General features: G+C 42.0%; 1 protein-coding gene across 3 annotated transcripts in view; it reads right to left on the reverse strand.

Moving 5' to 3' along the window:
* Window positions 1-22,708, reverse strand: part of ATP10B (ATPase phospholipid transporting 10B (putative)) — a 305,435-nt gene that overhangs the window by 165,965 nt on the left and 116,762 nt on the right. For all 3 annotated transcript variants that reach the window (XM_058545355.1, XM_058545345.1, XM_058545378.1), the window contains one exon: window positions 8,370-8,436. The gene's annotated coding sequence lies outside the window, so the exon portion shown is untranslated. The remainder of the gene's footprint in view (window positions 1-8,369; window positions 8,437-22,708) is intronic.

Raw genomic sequence — 22,708 nt, forward strand, 5'->3', positions numbered from 1 at the left:
TTATTATTTGCTAATTATTTCTGTGTTTCTGTGATCTTCAGTTGTCTTGGCCTTTCTAGGGCTTAGGTCAGTGGCTCCCCAGATCGTTCTAAGGACTGAGGCTGGTCTTAACTGCTTAAGAATCACCCGTAGAGCTTTGAAAAGACAGAAACCTGGTCTCTATCCTCAGAGATTTTTAAAAATATTTACAATCTTTACTAATGGGAACACTGTACTTTTGCCTTCGACAGACTCTGTAGTTGCTTATTAAAGGAGCAAGGAGGTCTACGAAGTTGAGAACGTAAAAGCAGGCTGAGTGGGATAGGAGTGTCTGGGGCCCAGCCATGGGCATTTTCAGAAAGCGCCTCATGTGATGCTGAGCTTCAGCCAGGTTTGGGAGCCTCTGGGTGAGGTGATTTCTGGAGTCATTTCCAGCTCTATTAGAATGATACTACTACTACTACTACTGAGATGGCCCAATTATTTAGCTAAATACTTACGTACCATTTGTTAGGTACATTAGCAGCTCTATCTTATAGTTGAGGAATTACAGACTCAGAGCAATTAATATTTTTCCAGTGTCACACAGCTAGAAAGTGGCAGATCTAGGTCTCGAATCCCATTCTATCTGACTTTTGACCACCTGCCACAGTTTATTTTTCAGCAGTGTAGTGGCATGTTCTGGGTAAGAGAGTTTCAGAGTGCCAGAAACATCTGCTTCTGTTCCAGCAAGGAGTCACGCAAGGCACAGACATTCCCATCCCACGCAGCCCGACCTCCCGGCTCCTTTGATGTGCAATTGCAGAATCTATCTAGGTAAAAACATGATATTTCCATTAGCAACGACAGAAACTACTTTTCAAAAAACGCATATGACGGATCTGAAGGCTCTTGGACCATTTACCATTATAAAGACTCACGTAAGCGCTTGTAGAATTATCACAGATAACTTTTCTGTTTATTCATATCCTTGATTTAGTGTTTTCCTCTGCAGGTAGGAAGATGCAGCAGACTTTCCTAAAGCAGACCTTCCTAGCTGAGGATGATATTTTCTTCCACTGTGGCTCATTAGAATCTTCACCAGTATAACTCCAGGAGGGGGACATGCAAAGTAAATGACATTTGTCTTCATCTTGGCCCCAGGGGAAGAGTGGCTAGAGGTCCCAGCAACTTAATGCCAGCTAATCAGGACTTAGGGCTTCCCAGGTGGTACAGAGCACCCTGTACACTTTCTCATGTTTCCCCTGGAGACACAGCTGAAGTCTAAGTGCGCACTAGGAGCAGAGCCATCAGAGTTCTGGTTCCATTTCTTCCATCAAATTGCTGCGTGATTTTAGGCAGATCTCATAATCTGTCTGGATAATCAGAGGTTGTACATGCATAAAATGAGTTAAAATGCCATGTGTCCCTTCCCTTGGAGCTGCGAGGCTCAAGTGAGACACCTGATCAGCAAGCCCTCAGAAAGGGATGACATCCGATATCTGGCTCCATCAACTGTGCTCGGCCTCCACAGCACAGTCCCGGGACATTCTTGATGTTTTCCTGGGGTGATTGTCCACACCTTGGGAGGCAGGTGGGCTGATCCATAAAGGACTTATTGCTTTAGATGTCTTAATTCCAGGTTGGGAACAAGAATACAAAGCTCGTCTCTGTTTCGGCTGGGTGTTCTCTTTTGTAAGTAACACAAACCTGATCTCAGGCTCCAGCTGTTTTCAGCTCTGTCTGTTTGTGAAGGGCCCGGCCTTTGTTTTCTGCAGGGAACCTTTCTTCTCTGTCTTGTTTTTACTCCTCATCAACAAACTCACAGTGCCTTAGGGTTGTGCAGACCTTCCCTCGCTGTCTGGTAACTGTGAGCCATGAATAAAGCCAGCAAATGGGGTAAAATCACGCTGGCGGCATTTTACTTACTGCCGGCATCACTGGCTCCTTGGACCCACCAGGCGCCTGTGGAGATTCAAATGAATCTTTTGAATCAGGGAGGCAGAACTAAGTTTGTTCGACTCCTTTGAACACAACCCTCTCCATGATCTGTGGCAGCTCTGCAGAAGTCACCAGGCTGGGGCTGTGTTTATCAGTCCGGCTCCTGGGCTCTGCCTCTGCCCACGGCTTCTCAGGCTGCGCCTGTCTGCATCCAGCCAAGTCAAGCCCGACTTCCACGGCCGATGGGGACCAGTATCTGCCACCGGCTGACCTAACGGAACTTGCCCCTTGATACAGGGGTCCTTGAAAATGCAACTCAGCAGAGCTTAGCAGATCAGAGTTAGTCAGTGTAAGTCCTGCTGCCTGATTTTAATTAGATAGTGCTCAATTTCTTTGTTTTCATGGCTACATGTCTCTTTTAGTATTTTTTACCCTCAGAGGGTAACTATAGGAGCCCAGGGTGCAAAAAATGGGACACACTTTATACATGATTAGATGTGGGCTGCAGGAGTAACATAGCTTCTTGCTCTAGCTCCCATCCCAGTCACAAGTCACCTTGCCTCCTTGGAAATAATACGACGAACTGTGCTAGTATGTTGCCCGGTCAGATCCCAGCTCTACCATTTTCTAGCTACGTGATCTTGCCTTGACAAGGTGTTCTGCCTTCTGCAAGCCTCAGATTTCTAATCTGTAAAATGATAATAATAGCAGCTGCCTCACAGGACTGCTGGGGAGATTGAATGAGCACCCAATAGCACCCAACAAATACTAGCTATTACAGTTGCTGTCAAGACTATTCAGGGGCATTTTAACTCTGTGCCCTGGGGCAGCTTCACAAAGGCAGTGGGCGGGAGGTATGTCGAGGAGCTCCATGGCATCTCTCTAGACTGCCAGCTCCATGAGGACCAGGACGATGCCTTGCTCACTTGCTGCTCTATTCCCAGTGCATGGAACATAGGAGGCACCCAATAAACATGTGAAGAATTAGCGAGGTAGATGGACCTAAGTTTAAACCCCAGTTCTGCCACTTTTGGTCTCTGGAAGGTATTTACCTTCTGATTCTGAGGTTGCACATTTATGAAATGGGGAGAAGCAACCTTGCAGGGACAGCTACAAGAATAGCCAACTGGTACTGCATGCATACTATGTGCTGGGCACTGGGCTAAGTGCTTGCCACGGGCTGCCTCCTTTGATCTTCACACTAGCCGTTTCAAGGTAGGTGTGGTTACAGTTTTTGTAGATGGTGTAAGTGGTGTTCAGAGAGGTCAAGAAATATGCCAGAGTGACACAGCTACTGACGGATGGAGATGGGGTTCCAAATCAGTTAGACTGACACCAGGTCCCATATTCTTCACCACAATGCTCCATGTGTCATATAGACTCTGGGATAAAAGAGAAACTCAAATGTAGCTTCTGCTGCTGCTGCTGTTGTTATTAAGAAATCTCCACTCCCCCCACCACCCGCTGTGATACTTGGCGGAAGGAAACAATACAGTCAGCCTAGCCATCTGTATGCTTATAACAATTTGTCCACACAAGAAAAATCTTGCCCAGTCAGAACTCAGAGGTTGAGATTTCAGTGTGTGTTTGTCACCCTGGCCAGAATACTGATTTGAAAATCAATGCAAACATGTGTCTTTGGAAGGCATTTCAGTTGGGCAACTGTGAATAATTCCCACATGCAGCTGGCTAGGAAGGCAAGAAGAAAGGGCAGATTTCCACACCTGGTGAGTTCTGAGTGCTCTGACAAGATGGGGATCAAGCAAAATAAAGGCAGATGCCTGAGCCAGATACCTCCTTCTCCCTATTCACGATGGCAAATCACAAAGTTTGGGTAAGCTTGAGATGGATGTGATCTTAGAGGTCATCTAGTGTGGACGAGGAAAGAGGACCAGAGAGGCAAGGAGACTCAGAGCTATAGAAGGGATGGTGACAAAGTGTTGCTGATGAGAGTCCTGCTTGAACACTCCTTAGAGTGGGCACCTGTGGTTTGTGCCTGGCAAGCATCCAACCCCCCATTTTCTGGTGACAGTATCTTGATTTGGGGAACCGCCCACACAGTTTGCGCACACTGACCTGAAAGCTGGGGCTCTCCCACCACACCGCGCTGGCGCTGTTCAAGGCCACCCAAACCACCCCGGATAAATCCTTTTAGCTAGTCCATGGCAGAATTCTTACATGTGTTTCCCAGGACTGCATTTGGAAATCCAGAGATGGAAGACGGAGCCTTAGTTTCTCTAGTCTTCCAGGAAAGTCACATACTTTTCTCGTAGCAGTATTCTGAGGCTTATTCAGCTAAGGCACCAAGTACTGGAGCAAGGCGAGCATTGTCAGAGACTTTCATAGGAGGAGTACAGAAGGCGGTCATAGGTCCCTGACACTCAGTGTCACTCCCCCAACCTGGCCCCAGCAAGTACTACATGGTTCTTAAGTGGTCAGAAAAAAGCTGTTAGACAACAACAGTGAAAGGCAAATGCTTTCCAAAACAATTCTCTCAAGGATATATTTGTTATAGCATTGTTTATGAGAGCAAAAGATTGGAATCAACCTAAATATCCAGCTATAGGGTACTATTTACATAAATTTTGGTGCATTCATACTATAGAACATTATGTGGCTATTAAGAATAAAAAAGTGTTGTGTGTTCAAATGTAACAGCATCTCCAAGAAAGTATAAGTGAAAAACATCAAGGTGCAGAACATTTTTTACCATCTGGGTTAAAAGAAAAAATAAGGCACATCCATATGTATATTTGAATGGAAACAGATGCTCACTGGAAGGATATACACATACAAAGTGGTTATTTTAGGGAGAACAGCAGAACAGTTAAAGATAGTCTCTGCAGAAAGCTTAATTTTCACTAAATATCCATAATGCATTAAACATGTTTTTACCATGAGCATAAATTACGTATTTAAAATAAATATATACATAATTTTTAGACAATAATAGATAGGTCTTTATAAAGTACAGAGTGTCGATTGGAAACTACATCTGAACTTTTCTCCATCCCTCAAGCCCAATCAGGAGGCAGCATTTAAAGACATTTTTGTTTTTCCTCCCACAGTGAAGCCCCACAGCTCCGAGGCTGGGAGACGGCTGATCCAATCCCGCAAAACCCTTCCGTAAGTGACTTGATGACAAGTAAGAAGAAGGAGTTGTAGAAATCCCTACTTACTCAATATTTCTCCTATCACACATCATGGAATGAGGAGGAGGCTGACAGCCAGTTTCTCCCTGCTTTAAGTGGTTGGGCAGCAGAAGCTTCTACTTGTATCCTCAGTTAGCCCACTTGACTGTCCACTAGGGAGTCATGGATCATAGGATGTTGCAGCTGGAAGAGCGTTAGCTCAGTAATCTCCAACGTAGGAGTGATCTCGGGAGGGCAAGACAAGCCATTGTGGTGGGGATAAAAGAATTTCTACTCATAATCACTTTTAAAAGTAAGCTTTACTTATATTTAATTACAGATTAAGATGCACTTTGTAAATACACATGCATGTAGTAAGGGTGTATTCTGAAAGTTTTTGTTAACAGGGGTTCATGCTCAAAATATTTTGAAGGCTGCTCCAGAGTAATTCTAGAGATGGCAAAAGGCATAGTGACAATAACATCAGCTTTAAAGTCAGGTGGACCTGGGTCAAAATCCTAGTTCTGTCCCTTATTAGCTGTGTCATATTGAATAAATGACTGCCTCTCTATGCTTACTTCCTCACTTTTAAAATGGGGTAATAATAATACATATCGTAAAAGGTTGGGGTGAGTATTAAACAGGATAAAGCATATACGGCAGGCTGCTTGCACGGTGGCTCCCAGTGATTCCCACTCCCTAGTATTCACACACCCTTGTGTAATCCCCTCCCCTCGAGTGGACTGTAGTGACTTACATCTAGTGAATACAATAGGCAAAAGTAATGGGATAATGCTTTTATAACCAGGTTACAAAAGACTGTGACCTCCCTATTGCTAACATTCTTTCTCACTCTTCTTGCATACCCACCCTAAAGGAGAGGGTAATCTGGCAAGGAACTGAGGGCAGTCTCTGGACAATGGCCAGTGAGGAACTGAGACCCTTAGTGCAATAGCCCTCAATGAACTCAACACTACCACTAACCACATGAGTAAGCTTGGAAGGGGATCCTTCCCCATTTGAGCCTTTGAGTAAGACTGCAGCCTTGGCTGATATCTTGATTGTGTCCTTGTGGGAAATCCTGAGAGAGAGCACCCAGGAAAGCTGTGCAAAAATTCCTGACCCACAGAAGCTGTGAGATAATAAATATTATTCTTTTAAGCCACTAAATTTTGGGGTAATTTGATAGTCAGCAACAGCTAACTAAGACAGTGTGTAAGTAGCTTGGCAATGCATGACATGTAAAGGTTTAGGAAATGTTCGTATGAAACGTTATATGGCTGACATACGGCTATGTTTTTATCCCATAGCCCTAGCAGACATCACTGATTGATCACAAAATGTTTTTTCCTGGTGAACCAAGATGCGGCCTCAGACTCCCTCTTAACACAGAACTCCAGGAGCTCAGTTGCTCAGATGAAACTGATCCAAGTCTGATCTAGTCAAAATGTCATATCTTTTTGTTCTTCCTTGTATGATATTCCTTTAATGGGAGACCAAGACTTTTTTTTCTCATGAGACAGATGACTACAAATTATTAGAACAAATCTGTGAAAGTATATAAAATATAAATGGCTGACATCATATGTTGTCCCAAGGATAGACTTTGCTTGAGGTAAGGGTTAGATAGAATCTGACAGTATTGGAAACCTTAAGAGAACAGAGGAGATAAGCTCAGAAGGAGGATTTGGCCTTATTGTAGGGCTGCCATTTTGAACAAATGAGAGAATGGAGGGGCAATTGCTTTGAAAATACTGAAAGGCTCTAAGGAGTAAATAATTGTTTTTAAATAGGGAAAATGTCCTTCAAATTGGTATGAAGGATTCTCTTTGACTAACATGATAATGGTGTGAGCTATTGAAATAATGCATGTTCAGTTATTGTCTACTACACATGTGCTTCACTTTGTTGGTTAAAGCAGGGAGATACTTTGGAAACAGGAAGAAATCCAGGAGAATGACCCCAAGGAATTGTCCTTTAGATCTATAATGTGCATACCAAATACCTGTGGGTCTTGAGAAAATGTATATTACAACTCACTGGGTCTAGGGTGGGGCCTGGGATTCTGCATTTCTCAGGAGCTGCCAGGTGATATTAATTCTGTTGGTCTCCAAACTTCACTTTGAATAGACAGATAGCAATCTCTCTTCCTTCTTGGGAATAGTTGAAGGATTTCTATGGTCAATACTACTGTAAGTCCAGTAACCAATAGAATTGTCAGTTAGTGATGGGTGTAGGGTGTCTCTGTTCAGCTAGCTCTTCTGAGGGGCACAGAACTGCAGACAGAAATTAAGTGAATTAGGGAGCATGAAAATCACCCTTGCTGCCCTGGGAAGGATGACAAGGATTCAAGAAACTTAGATAAAACTCTGAATGATGTGACAAGAAACATTTTTGGAAATAGAAAAGGCAAATAAATATCATTTATGCATAGTATCATAGCAGATTCTGTTGATTGCCTTCCTTCCTTTCTCCTTTTAAACAGGACTTTAACTTTGTTTAGATATTCACTCTCCTCTAAGTGACCATGTGCTTCAGGGGATGTGGGTCCCATCCCTAGCCCTAGGAAGGGAGTAATGATTGGTTTAAGCCAATCATGGTGGTCCCATCTGCTTTGCCAGGGGTTGACTTAAGCAAGGGTGTATGACAGTTTTGGCCAATGAATGTGTGAAAGCCTGTTGGGGGATTTCTGGAAAGGCTGATTAAAAAGAAATAAACAGGGGCCGGCCCCATGGCTTAGTGGTTGGGTGTGCAAGCTCTGCTGCTGGCATCCCGGGTTCGGATCCTGGGTGCGCACCCACGTGCCGCTTCTCCGGCCGTGCTGAGGCTGCGTCCCACATACAGCAGTTGGAAGGCTGTGCAGCTATGACATACAACTATCTACTGGGGCTTTGGGGGAAAAAATAAATAAATTAATTAAAAAAAAAAGAAATAAACAGAAGAGAGAGCCCACTGAAGATGTTAGAACCCAGATCTTGGTGATATTCTAGAGCTACTCAATTAACCAACTATGGACCCATCCTACTTTAGGACTTCTTGTTGTGAGAGCTAATAACTTTGTTCTCATTATTTAAGCTGTATGGAGTCTGCTTTTTCTGTTACTTACAACCAAGAACACATCTTAAGTGATCTGCACCTTGACAGTACTTATGTTGCTCCGGGGAATATAGATAATAGAGAAAAGTTAAGCCATGTATTTGGCATCTTATTTACTAATGAGGCAAGATGATATTTGCTTAAATGGGTTGGAGGAAGGAATGGTAATTTAATAAAGCTCATCTTGGTGCCAGAGAGGAGTCTACATCCTATAACCAATGAATAATAGGAAAAACTACTTACTATTCACGCTGTTGCTTTCATTGAAACAAATGTCACCAGTCAATTCTGATTCTCTGTCAAAGCAAGCCTGCAAAACACAGGAGAGAAAATAAATACAAAATATACAATTTCAGGAGCTGACGTCAGCATCATGGGGGAGTGAGCTTTCCTGTAAACTCTTCCCCTGATAAGATACAACAAAAGGAACAGTCACAGACCAACAATGGAATCCTAGACAGTGAAAAGCAAGATCGGAAACATCCACACTGCTGCACATCTGAGAGGGGAACGTGCAGGGCCCCCGGAGGAAGTGAGGAGAGGTAAGGAGAACTCCTCTCCCTCCCCATCAGATCAGCGATCTGGGTCCGCACGGCTCCCAGAGAGGAGGGTGAGGCGGCCCTCTGCCGGGAAACCGTAGCTCTTCAGGATCTCTCAGCCAGTGGGAAACTCCCACACAGAGGACTCAGAACTGCTACGGGGTACCATCAACGTCTGAGCACCCCAGAGAGGGGATAACGAGGGACAAAGGAGAAGCCCCCCTTGCCAGGGACCCAACAGGCAAAAGAGAGAGCCCCCCCTCCCCCGCCCCGCAAACCGGACCTTGCAGCTCAGCTGACCAGACCAGACCAAGCGACTCATGGATCGTAACGAAAAACCGCGGCAGAGTGTAGGGGGCTCAGATTACACAGCCCTGTACCCCCACACAGTGGCGGCGGGTGGAAATTGCAACCAGAGATTTCCAGGATGAGGAAAAACAAAGCCAATACAGGAACTACAATGCAAAGATACATGAACTCACCAGACCAGATGGAAAATGACAAGCACCCAGAAACCAACCCTGAAGACACAGAAATCCATAACCTAAACAACAGAGATTTCAAAATAGCTATCATAAAAAAGCTCAACGAAATACGAGACAACACAGGCAAACAATTCAATGAGATAGGAGTTTCTTCACAAAAGAGATTGAAATCATAAAGAAAAACCAATCAGTGCTGATGGAGATGAAGAACACAATGGAGGAGATAAAGGAGAATCTGGAATCTTTAAAGAACAGAGCTGACAATATGGAGGAAAGAATTAGCATTTTAGAGGATAGGAATACAGATATGCTCCAGATGGAAGAGGAGAGATAACCAAGACTAAAAAGAAATGAAGAAAGTCTCCGAGAAATATCTGACTCTATTAGGATATGTAACATAAGAATTATAGGTATTCCTGAGGGAGAAGAGAAGGAAAGAAGAACAGAGAGCCTATTCAAGGAAATAATAGCTGAGAATTTCCCAAATCTGGGGAAGGAGCAGGAAATACCAGTAAGTGAAGCCAACAGATCACCTAAATACGTCAATGGGCAAAGGCCCACTCCACGACATCTAGTGGTAAGGCTAGCCAGAGTCAATGACAAAGAAACAATATTAAGGGAAGCTAGACAAAAACAAAAAATAACATACAAAGGAACTCTCAACAGGTTCTCAGCGGATTTCTCAACAGAAACTTTACAGGCTAGGAGAGACTGGAATGATACATTCAAAATACTGAAAGACAAAAACTTTCAGCCAAGAATACTCTATCCAGCAAAAATATCCTTCAAATATGATGGAGAAATAGTAACTCTCCCAGATAAACAAAATCTAAGGGAGTTCATGGCCATGAGACCCCCACTACAAGAAATACTCCAGAAGGCCCTCAGGCCTGAATAAAAGAAGAGAAAGGGAATACAAAGCTTGGAGCAAGGAGAAAAATAGGTAGATAAACTCAGAAAAATAGTAGATCTTTACTGGAATAGGTTAGCAACCACTTAAATACCAAAAGCAAAGATCAAAGGAAGGAATTCACCAAAAATAAATTTAACCTCATCACTGTAAACACACAGCCACAACACAAGATAGAATAAGGTATAACAAGAACAACTTAGAAGGGGAAGAGGAAAGTGATTGAATTGACTTAGCATAAGGAAATAGGAGGCCATCAGATAATGGACTATCTCGTACACAAGATTTTTTACACAAACCTCAAGGTAACCACTAAACAAATAATCAAAACAAAATCACATATGATAAACAAAGAGAAAACTAGAAGAATCATAAGACAGAACAACCAAACTGAATTGGCAGTCCGAAACAAATGGGACAAGAAACAAAGGAAACACAAAAGAACCAGAAAATAAGTGACAAAACAGCAGCATTAAGCCCTCATATATCAATAATTACCCTAAATGTAAATGGATTGAACTCTCCAATCAAAAGATACAGAGTGGCAGGATGGATTAAAAAGCAAGACCCAACAATATGCTGCCTCCAGGAAACACATCTCAGCTCTAAAGACAAGCACAGGCTCAGAGTGAAAGGATGGAAGACAATACTCCAAGCTAATGGCAAACAAAAGAAAGCAGGTGTTGTCATACTCATATCAGACAAAGTAGACTTCAAGATAAAACAGGTTAAGAAAGACAAAGAAGGGAAATATATCATGATAAAAGGGACACTCCATCAAGAAGATATATCACTTTTAAATATATATGCACCCAACATAGGAGCACCAATGTACATAAAGCAGCTATTAACAAACCTAAAAGGAGACATTAAAAACAACACAATAATAGTAGGGGATCTTAATACCCCACTTACATCAATGGATAGATCATCCAGACAGAAAGCCAATAAAGAAATAGTAGACTTAAATGAAAAACTGGACGAGATGGACCTAGTAGACATATACAGAGCACTCCATCCAAAAACAGCTGACTACACATTCTTCTCAAGCGTGCATGGAGCATTCTCAATGATAGACCATATGTTGGGAAACAAAGCAAGCCTCAATAAATTTAGGAAGATTGAAATCATAACAAGCATCTTTTCAGACCATAATGCTATGAAACTGGAAATGAACTATGAAAAAAAACTGAGAAAGTGACAAAAATGTGGAGATTAAACAACATGCTACTGAACTACCAATGGATCATTGATGAAATTAAAGGAGAAATCAAAAACTATCTGGAAACAAACGAAAATGAAAATATGCCATACCAAACCGTATGGGATGCAGCAAAAGTGGTCCTGAGAGGGAAACTCATAGCGATACAAGCCCACCTTAACAAACAAGAAAAAGCCCAAATAAGCAACCTTAAATTACACCAAACAGAACTAGAAGAAAAAACAAAGCCCAAAGCCAGCAGAAGGAGAGAAATAATAAAAATCAGAGCAGAAATAAATGAAATTGAGACCAAAAAAAACAGTAGAAAGGATTAATGAAACAAAGAGTTGGTTCTTTGAGAAGATAAACAAAATCGACAAATCCTTAGCCAGGCTTACTAAGAAAAAAAGAGAAAAGGCTCAAGTAAATAAAATTAGAAATGAAAGAGGAAAAATTACAACGGATACCATGGAAATACAGCGGATTATAAGAGAATACTGTGAGAAATTATATGCCAACAAATTGGACAATCTAGAAGAAATCGATAAATTCTTAGACTCATACAACCTCCCAAAACTGAACCAAGAAGAAATGGAGAATCTGAATAGACCAATCACAAGTAAAGAAATTGAAATCGTAATCAAAAACCTCCCAAAAAATAAAAGTCCAGGACCAGATGGCTTCTCCAGTGAATTTTACCAAACATTCAAAGAAGATTTAATACCCATTCTTCTAAAACTATTCCAAAAAATAGAGGAAGATGGAACACTTCCTAAATCATTCTATGAGGCCAACATCACCCTGATACCAAAGCCAGACAAAGACAATACAAAGAAGGAAAATTCAGGCCAACATCGCTGATGAACATAGGTGCAAAAATCCTCAACAAAATATTGGCAAACCGAATACAGCAATACATTAAAAAGATCATACACCATGATCAAGTGGGATTTATACCAGGGATGCAGGAATGGTTCAACATCTATAAATCAATCAACGTGATACATCACATCAACAAAACAAAGAATAAAAACCACATGATCATCTCAATAGACGCAGAGAAGTCATTTGACAAGATACAACATCCATTTATGATAAAAACTCTCAACAAAATGGGAATAGAAAGAAAGTACCTCAACATAATAAAGGCTATTTATGACAAACCCACAGCCAACATCATACTCAACGGGGAAAGACTGAAAGCCATTCCTCTGAGAACAGAAACGAGGCAGGGCTGCCCACTCTCACCACTCCTGTTCAACATAGTACTGGAGGTTTTGGCCAGAGCAATTAGGCAAGAAAAAGGAATAAAAGAATCCAAATAGGTAACGAAGAAGTGAAACTCTCACTATTTGCAGATGACATGATTTTATATATAGAAAACCCTAAAGAATCTGTTGGAAAACTATTAGAAATAATCAACAACTACAGCAAAGTTGCAGGGTACAAAATCAATCTACAAAAATCAGTTGCATTTCTGTATGCTAATAATGAACTAACAGAAAGAGAGCTCAAAAAGATAATACCATTTACAATTGCATCAAAAAGAATAAAATACCTAGGAATAAATCTTACCAAGGAGGTGAAGGACCTATACAATGAGAACTACAAGACATTATTGAAAGAAATTGATGATGACATAAAGAAATCGAAAGATATCCCATGCACATGGATTGGAAGAATAAACATAGTTAAAATGTCTATGTTACCTAAATCAATCTACAGATTCAATGCAATCCCAATCAGAATCCCAATGACATTCTTCACGGAAATAGAAAAAAGAATCCTAAAATTCATATGGGGCAACAAAAGACCCCGAATAGCTGAAGCAATCCTAAGAAAAAAGAACAAAGCAGGAGGCATCACAATCCCTGACTTCAAAACATACCACAAAGAAATAGTAATCAAAACATCATGGTACTGGTACAAAAACAGACACACAGATCAATGGAACAGAATTGAAAGCCCAGAAATAAAACCACACATATACGGACAGCTAATTTTCGACAAAGGAGCTAAGAACATACAATGGAGAAAGGAAAGTCTCTTCAATAAATGGTGTTGGGAAAACTGGACAGCCACATGCAAAAGAATGAAAGTGGACCATCTGCTATCGCCATTCACAAAAATTAACTCAAAATGGATCAAAGACCTGAAGGTGAGACCTGAAACTATAAAACTCATAGAAGAAAATATAGGCAACACACTATTTGAAATTGGTCATAAAGGAATCTTTTCAGATGACATGCCTACCCAGACTAGGGAAACTAAAGAAAAAATAAACAAGTGGGAATTTATCATATTAAAGAGATTCTACAAGACAAACGAAACCAGAATCAAGATGAACAGACAATCCACTAGCTGGGAGAGAATATTTGCAAAACATACATCTGACAAGGGGTTGATCTCCATGATATATAAAGAACTCACACAACTGAACAACAAAAAAAACAAACAACCTGATCAAAAAATGGGCAGAGGAAATGAACAGACACTTCTCCAAAGAAGATATACAGATGGCCAATAGGCACATGAAAAGATGTTCAACATCATTAATCATCAGGGAAATGCAAATCAAAACAACACTAAGATATCACCTCACGCCCATTAGAATGGCTATAAACACCAAGACAAAAAACAACAAATGTTGGAGAGGATGTGGAGAAACAGGAACCCTCATACACAGCTGGTGGGAATGCAAACTGGTGCAGCCTCTATGGAAAATGGTATGGAGATTCCTCAAAGAATTGAAAATAGAGATGCCCTATGATCCAGCCATCCCACTACTGGGAATCTATCCAACGCACCTGAAATCAACAATCCAAAGAGGCTTTTGCACCCCTATGTTCATTGCAGCATTATTCACCATAGCCAAGAAGTGGAAGCAACCTAAGTGTCCCTCGACTGACGATTGGATCAAGAAAATGTGGTATATATATACAATGGAATACTACCCAGCCATAAAAAAAGACAAAATCGTCTCATTTGCAACAACATGGATGGGCCTGGAGGGTATTATGTTAAGTGAAGTAAGCCAGAAGGAGAAAGACAAACAGTGTATGATCTCACTCATATGTGTAATATAAACCAATATTGACAGAGAAAACTGTATTGTGGTTACCAGGGGCAATGGAGGTGGGGGGTGGGCACAAGGGGTGAAGGGAGTCATATATATGGTGATGGACGAACAAAAATGTACAACCCAAAATTTCAGAATGTTAAAAACTATTAAAACATCAATAAAAAAAAACATATAGGCTTAAACCATAAAAAAAAATATATATATATACAATTTCATTTTGGCATCAGGCAGAAAGCAAGTATTTTGCCCTTTTCTCTCCGGCTAGATGAATCCAGCTTTAAATAAACTCCCTAGAGCAGGCTAGATGTTTTCCCAGGAGGTTGTTTCAATAGGAATGGCTTATTCCTATCAGGGAATCTGGTCTACTACTTTATCTGCTACCCTCCACAATGTACATCATGTTCCCATAGACTCCAAGCTAAACATCTAATTGCTCTATGAAATGCGTACTGGCCCAGCCGCTCAGTGCATTTCACGTCCTTTGCCACATCTACTGGTTCGAGAATGGGCATAGGAAATGATTCAGGCCAGTGAAAATCAGTCCTGAAATTTGTGTTGAAGATGTAGGAGAAGAGAAGATCTCTTTCTACAACACTTAGAATGGGGAAGATGCACTCCTGGAGCTGCCGACAGCCAACATGGGAGATTATGGCTGCAGCTTTGGGTGAGAGGTACCAAGTTCTGATGTTATTTGGGCACCTGGATCCAGCTATGATTGAAATGCTGGAACTTTCCAGCTGTGTGAACCAATACGTACCCTTTTTGGCTTAAGCTAGTTGAGTGTTCTGTCTCTTCCAATCAAAAATCCTCACTAATATAGGGAGGTAGGGCAGGTATCACATTCGCACTTTCCAAAGTATGAAATGGAAGCTCAGGGAAAGGTTAGGGTGGAAGGTCCAGGACTCTACTCAAGGGCTCCTTCCATTCCAGTCTGCTGCCTATTCATTCAGTGATTCATTACAGTAAAATGGAAAGAATTGACATCCCCATTGTTATCTTTACTGACTTGTACATTTCTGCTTTGGAGAAAATGGAGGAGAGTTCCACAGGGTTACCAAGGGAGATAATCTACATTATTTTAGTAAAGCAGAGATTGTTATATACACACACACACCCCACGCTATACAAGGCCACAGTAGGTGCCTTAGATGTGCACAGATCTTCTGCCCCAAGGATCTGCCCAGGCTGCAGCCTGGCTCTGGTTGAAGCCCTCTCTCCCCAGAGAACTGCAGCCCTCAGTCTATGGCCGATCTCTGCTTCCTCAGCCTCATCCTCCTGACCCGGTCATCCCCGTGCCAGCCCTGCCTGTTGGTCTGTGACGGGTCTGATCTCAAACAAACTCTCCACCCAGCCGACTGACCTGCCCAGTGCCCAGTCCACTCGCAGCGAGTCATTAAGCAGAGGTCACAGAGAGGAAGCCTGCAGCCCAAATCCTGCTTCTTTGTGTTTGGTTTGACTCACATTTTTAAAAATTGAGCTATATTTATACATTGAAAAATTTACAAAAAAACTTAGATTTGAAGCTTCAGGTGAAAAAAAATCAAAAGGACTGTCAACACTGTGTCCATTCCCACTCGGTGACACGGGCTGATTCTGAGTGGATCTGAGTCCTTTAGACACATTTGCTCCATTCGCCATATTTCCCATCTGCCCTCCTTTCCTCATTCCTGCCACCTGCCTGGCTGCTGTAAGCATATGCATTTTCAACTCGTGTCCTAACTTTCTTACAACCTTTTGAGGCTAACCCAACGGACGCCACCTTGCCCTCCAGTGGCCGTGTCTGGAAGCAGCCTGTTTCCAGCCGGGTTCCTACCCCAGGCTCCAGTCCCTCCATGAATAAAGTCACAGGGGCACCACTATGTGACTTTATTTTAGTTTTCCTTATGTTTGCTGTATCTTCCAAATCCTCTGCAAAAAATAGGATTTATTTGAGTTGGAAAAACATATGTTTATAAATGATCTGCGAAAGTAAAGCTGCTGTGTCCTGCAGGGGACGGGGACTTCAGGGAGGCTGTGTGGTGTCATCTCCCTGAGTGAGATATCAGAAGACTGTCACTCTGTGACCTTTTATAAATAATTTCCCTCTCTCTACCTCAGTTTCCCCATCTATCAAGGGAGGAAGTTGAGCTAAATCAGAAGTAGTTAACTGGTGGCCCACAAGCCATATGCAGCTTAGATGGTATTTTTTCTTTTATTAATTTTATGCCAACAGCTCAAAAGAAGGACATTTCGAGCAAATCCAGATTGCAGACTTCTCAGAGCTATCTAGCAACCATCGACAATGGGCCAGCATTCCCGTGTGACAATGATGATTAGATGGGAGTTTCCAGTTCACCTCAGTCCTCACTCCCTTCCTAGTAGACATACACATACCTTCACCACCTGATTTATTCATTTACGTCCCTGCCTGTCCTCATAGGCATTTGCTCTTGTCACCTTTGAATGAATGTTCTCTAGGGACTCACCAGCCCCGATTCTGTGAGTGGAGGCTGGTAATCTGAGAGTTAGAGATGATCTGGAGAAGAGGAAATGTTCTGAGCAAAACGACCATGCTGTAGCATTCCAGTAAAACTTAATGAGTCACTCCTCCTCCCTTGGCCCAGAGTTGAAACAGCAAGACGCCCAGGCCTTTGTGAAGGCCCCACTACATAGTTAAACCTGAAAAGGCAACAGCCTTTCAGGCTGTTTTGAAAGTGGCAGAAATATTCTTCCGTTGGGGTTGCTAGCAGATTCTCTAAGTAATTTGCAATTCAAGTGTCTCTTTGTTTTGGATGAAAATTTGCTGCTATTTGGAAAGTGGGGAAGAGCTAAATTGCATCCTGCTGGTTTTACTTTGACTGTATCAAAAAAGAAACTGTTAATCTGGTTCCATAATTAACTTTCCTGTTCTAAAAAGGCCCTGGGAGAGAGTCCAGAGAGTAGCTGTCAACTCCCTGCTTCTCTTCTCAATAACTGTTTTCAATAGGATGCCCTGAAAGGAGAATGGATCCAGGTGGGCATTGGTCTTGATTTTCTCTTTCTCTGGTTTTTCTTCCTCTTTATCCCCTTCCAACCAACATTTAGTTAGCTTTAGAGTACTGTGCTGACTAGAGGGGAGGTATAAAGATAGATAAAATCTTGTGGAGCTGCCAGAGAACATAAGTTAATTTTCCTTTCTTCCTTCCTTCCGTCCTTCCATCTATCCATCCATCCATCCATCCATCCATCCATACACCTACCCACCCACCCATCCATTCATCAATCCATCCAAAATGTGTTAGGTTTCTATATTAATGCCAGACACTGTGCTAGGCATTGGTATGTGATAATGCAAAAGTGACTTAATCAGCATTCAAGAATCTAAAGTGAAGAGATGACTTTGACAAGGGCCATTGCAGTTGGCTTCGTGGAGAAGATAGTATTTAAATTGGATTTGACCCCTGTAATATCTTTGCATTTGCATGCATGTGTACATACCTCCCTACATGTGCATAAAATGCTTCAGGGACAGGACAATGGATGCAAGCAAAGGCATGGAGGCTGGAAATTAAGTTTGACGAGCAAGGGGAGACCACTATGGCAAGAGCAGAGGCTTTGGGCTAACATTAATAGCTAACAGTCACTGATTACGAGGAACTGTGCTAAGCACTTTTTGTCTTTTATCTCAATGAAACCTCACAAAGCCCAGCAGTAATTATTGGTTACATGCTACAGACAGCAAACAGACTCAGATAAGATCCCAGGGAACACACTAGAGGGATAAATGGCAGAAGTGGGATCTGGATCTATTTTGACTTCAGCGCATAAGCTTTTATCCACAAGGCCACACTGCCCAGTGGGAAAAAGACTAAAGAAGGACCTGGGTGCCCACCGATTACTCACTCACTCAATCAATATTGTATTCGTCTGTTTATTCATGCAAATATAGATTTGTTAGTGCTCTGTGCAAACAAGACAGACAAGGTCCTTGTCCTCTTCGAGCTAATGTTCCAAAGACCTCACACTGAAGTACCTCCCTCCCCCAAAGTGCACCTGGGAGAAAGTACAAAGATCAAGCCATAATGAGTCTTTAAGGAGAACACTACCAATCAGGTAACCTTTCCCCACTTCCACCCAGATAATTTGGATGGTACCCCATCCCCTCATTTTCTTTGAGGGGGATATGTTTCCTCTTTTCTCTTCTCTCTGAAATAACTGCCTCGAGGGTGATACACCCATTTTCCAATCCTATCCTCAAATCTAACATGAAAGAACCTGTAAAGAACTTGTTCTTTGTAACTCTCTCAACAGACCTAAGTACTTTTTCAGAGTTGTTCTGAGTCTTTTGGGTTCTGGCTTTGAGGAAAATTTGAGACAGACCCTATTCTTAACCCTAGTCCCCAAGCCACGTCTGTCTGAGAAAACTCCCTGTGTTCGCCAAATTTGGCTGGCAACCTAGCCCCTCAAACATCTGTGAGATGCTTTTATGGAGTTGATGCATCACCCCTAATTTTCTGAAGATCGGGTATTATTCCTGAGAATTAGAGGAGGCCGGGATTCCTGACTGTGTTGAGGCTATAAGGGACCCCAAGCATCCAAGGCAAATCACCCCCTGGGTCATTATACCTGTAAATGAGGAGGACATTTGATCTGAAACAAGATCTTCAATCGACAGGAGAATAAAGGTGCTGAGGGAACTTGATGTTCTCTGATGGCGGCAGACAGAATAACGGTCCCTCAAAGATGCCCATGTCCCAATCCCCGGAACTTGTGAATATGTTACATTATAGAGCAAAAGGAACTTAGCAGATGGAATTAAGGTTATAGACCTTAAGACAGGGACATTCTCCTGGATCATCTGGGTAGACCCAATGTAATCATATGGGTCTTTTTTAAAGGTGGAAGAGGAAGGAGGAAGGGTTGATCAGAGATATGTGATGATGGAAGAAGAGGTAGGAGAGATTTGAAGCATGAGAGGGACTTGATCCACTGTTGCTGGTTTGAAGATGGAGGAAGGAGGTCAAGAGCTAAAGAATGTGGGCAGCCTCTAAAAGCTGGGACTAGGCCTTGGCTGAAAGCTAGCAAAAAATGGGAGACCTCAGTCCTACAAATGCAAGGAACTAAATTCAGCCAACAACCTGTATGAGCAAGGAGATGGATTTTCCCCCTAGAGCCTCCAGAAAGGAACACAGCTCTGCCAACACCTTGATTTTAGCCTAGTGAGACCCGTGTTGGGCTTCTGACTTATAGAATTATGAGATAAATAAATAAAGTGATGCTGCTTTAAGCCTCTAAGTTCGTAGCAAGGTGTTATGGTAGCAAAAGGAAATGAATACACTGACTATCGTTTTAACCTTCATCCATTGTTATGTTTGATATAGCACCAGGTGGGGCTTGAAAGCTGCCTATGCTAGTTAGGACTTGGTGTGACTGAAAGTAACATAAAACCCCAAATAACTGTGGGTTAAACACCTCAAGTCTTATTTTTTTCTTTCAAGAAGTCTGGAGCTAGGCAGTCCAGGGCTTTCCATTAAGGTACTTCTACAGAGTCATCAGGACAGTAGGCTGACTCCAACTTTCTGTTCTACCGCTTCCAGGGCTGGCTCTCATTCTTCTGATCCAATATGGCTACCGGAGCTCTAGCCATCACATTTGAGTTCCAGGCAGCCGGATGGAAGAAGTACAAAAGAAAGCTGTTTCTTTACGAGTATTCTCAGTAGTTGCATGCAATGTTTCCACTTACATCTTGTTGGCCAAAATTTGATCACATGGTCACGTATAGCTCTCTAGAAGTCTAAGGAGGGCAATATGCTCAACTAAAAGTTAGGATTGTCACCACTAAGGAGATAGGAGAAGGGATTTGGAGAGATAACCAACAATATCTGCCTTCGTGTAGTCATCTGTTTTTGAGATTTCTGAATGGTTCTAAAAAGGCTACCATTATGAAAATTACTCTGGCTGGGATGCAAATTCTTCCCTCCACGCTGGCTAAAGGCCCTTCTCTCCCTCTTCCCAGTCCTTTTTCCTAATTCCAGTTTCTAGTCTGCACTAGTCCTATCCAATCTTAAGGGCCCATTTCAAATCTTACCTCCTCTAAGAATTTTCCCTAAATTTCACTCAGAGGGAAATAATCCCCCCCCTTCCTTAAACTTTTATAACACTGGGTTTACATTTACTCCTTGTCACACTCCACCTTATGTGAGAGCTATTGCTATATGTGACAGTGTCTCTTTTCTTCTGGAATGCAAACCATTGTCTTATTCACATTTGAAAGCCAAAAACATGGCATGAACTCAATATATGTGAGACATAGGAGAGACTGCTAATTTGTCTCCCAGTATCCATAGTCCCCTTTTCCTTTTGGAAGTAACTCCCCTCCCTTGCCCTAAATGTGATCTGTGTACATGGATGTCCAACTAGATATTTCAGTGCCCAGTCTCCCTTGGGGTTATGTGTGACCACGTGACTAAGTTAGGGCCAATGGAATATGAATGGGAATGATATTTGCAAATTCTGGGTCATCTCCATAAAGATAAATCTACTTGCCAGGACTCTTCTTCCTGCTCCCTTCCTGTTGGCTGGAAAACAGTAGGCAGTTTCTTTGGAACTACAGATGAAAGCCACATGTTGAGGATGACAGAGCCAACTGGCCAGCCTACGACTCAGAATGACCTCATGGAGCTGCCTACCTGCCCTAGATTGCTCTCCCACTTTTGGACTGTGAGGGATACGCAAACTTGCTCTTCTAAGCAGCCAGACTTGGTCTCCATGACAGCAGTGTATCTGTGCCTTAACTCATTCACATGATTGATGGAATTGGTCTCTCGGACAGAAGTGTGGCTTCTTTTCCCCTCGTCTTTTTCCAGGAGAGTAACACTACCCTAAAATGATGAGACGTAAAATATTAAACATACAATTGAATGTACATATGCCACGCCTTAAAAGCAGCCAAGGGCACTTGATGGTAGGTGTGAGCTCAGGCTCTGTCATTCTGATTAGCTGGGAGAGTTAAGCAAATAGGTTCACACCAAGCATTTTATTATTTCTGGAGTCACTCTTGAAAATATCTTTAATCAGAAGTATGTCCAGACTTCCTAAATACTGTTTCGCACCAACATTCATTGCTGATTCATTCTTCTCAAACCCATCATTTTAGAAAATTGTCTTTTGCTGCCTAAGTATTTCTTGCCATTTGAAACTTTCTTTACGAAGTTCCATTTTTTGCTATACCCCTTTAAAAGCCTATTTAGAGAATTCTACTGAGCATTTATTTCCTAACAGACTATTAACAACAAAATGCCTAGTATTTGTATGCTGTTTAATACTTTTCAAAGCTCCTTCACAATCTAATAGCATTTAATCATCAAGGAAGCCTGGTAAATTATTTAGCTTAAGTATTAGTATTCCCATCCCTAGATCAACAGTCATCAACAAGAGTGGGGTATAACAGTAGTGTTTAGTTATTCACTGTGAAGTATATTATATTACTAATCATATTTTTTGTAGATAATAAAATGTCGTTCTTTTAATTCATCTCAAATACAGTAGACAGTTTTTGAAGAGCTAATATGTTCCAGGAACAGTCTTCAGCATGGGGGTCACAGTGGTGAATAAAATAGACAATATCCCTGTTCTTAAAGATCTGGTGGACAGTTGATGAATCATCACATTTTGAGCAGGATAGTGGATGTCTACTGTCTGTCTGTCCTGCATCACCCCCTTCCTCTGGGCAACGGCGTCCCTGCTGCTCCAGCCACGTGATTCTGACCGAGTTGCTGACGACAGAGGGGGGCAGGTGATCCGGGCCTGGCTTTTCTGAGTACCGCGTTTCTCTGGCCACTGTGATTGGTTCAAGGGAAGTCACATGACCCAAATAGAAGCCAATTGAAGTCTTTTTTGGGATTTACAACTTATGAAACAGGAGGAGATAGAAGCTCTTCTTTGATTTGTCATCACTGGGCTGGGATGATGTAATCCTGTAGCCAACTGGGGCAGTATCTTTTGCCACATGAAGGAAACCTTTTCTGCAATAGAAAAGTAGAGCTAAGAAAGATAGGAGGTGAGGAGTCAGAGAGGCAGGCGTTGAGGGACAGGCAGTGACAGCAATTTGGAAGGAGACAGACTATTTAGACCAGATACTAAAACAATGACTGCCACATAGTAGGTCCTCATTACTTATTTGTTGAAATGAAAAAAGAGAGCTGAACACTACCTTTGAGCCCCTTTGGGAGTGCCTGTCACCCAGTACAGTGTGTTGAGTGGAAAAATGCTCAGGACCTATTTCTTGAATGAATGAACGAATAGCACTATATTGATTATGTCTTTGACTAGGTGGAAGGAGTTAAAGGAGGATTGAAAAAATTCTCACCATCCTATTTTATCATAATTTTCATCCATTTTCTCAAAG

Source organism: Diceros bicornis, chromosome 1 (assembly GCF_020826845.1).
Source record: "Diceros bicornis minor isolate mBicDic1 chromosome 1, mDicBic1.mat.cur, whole genome shotgun sequence".
Classification (NCBI taxonomy): domain Eukaryota; kingdom Metazoa; phylum Chordata; class Mammalia; order Perissodactyla; family Rhinocerotidae; genus Diceros; species Diceros bicornis.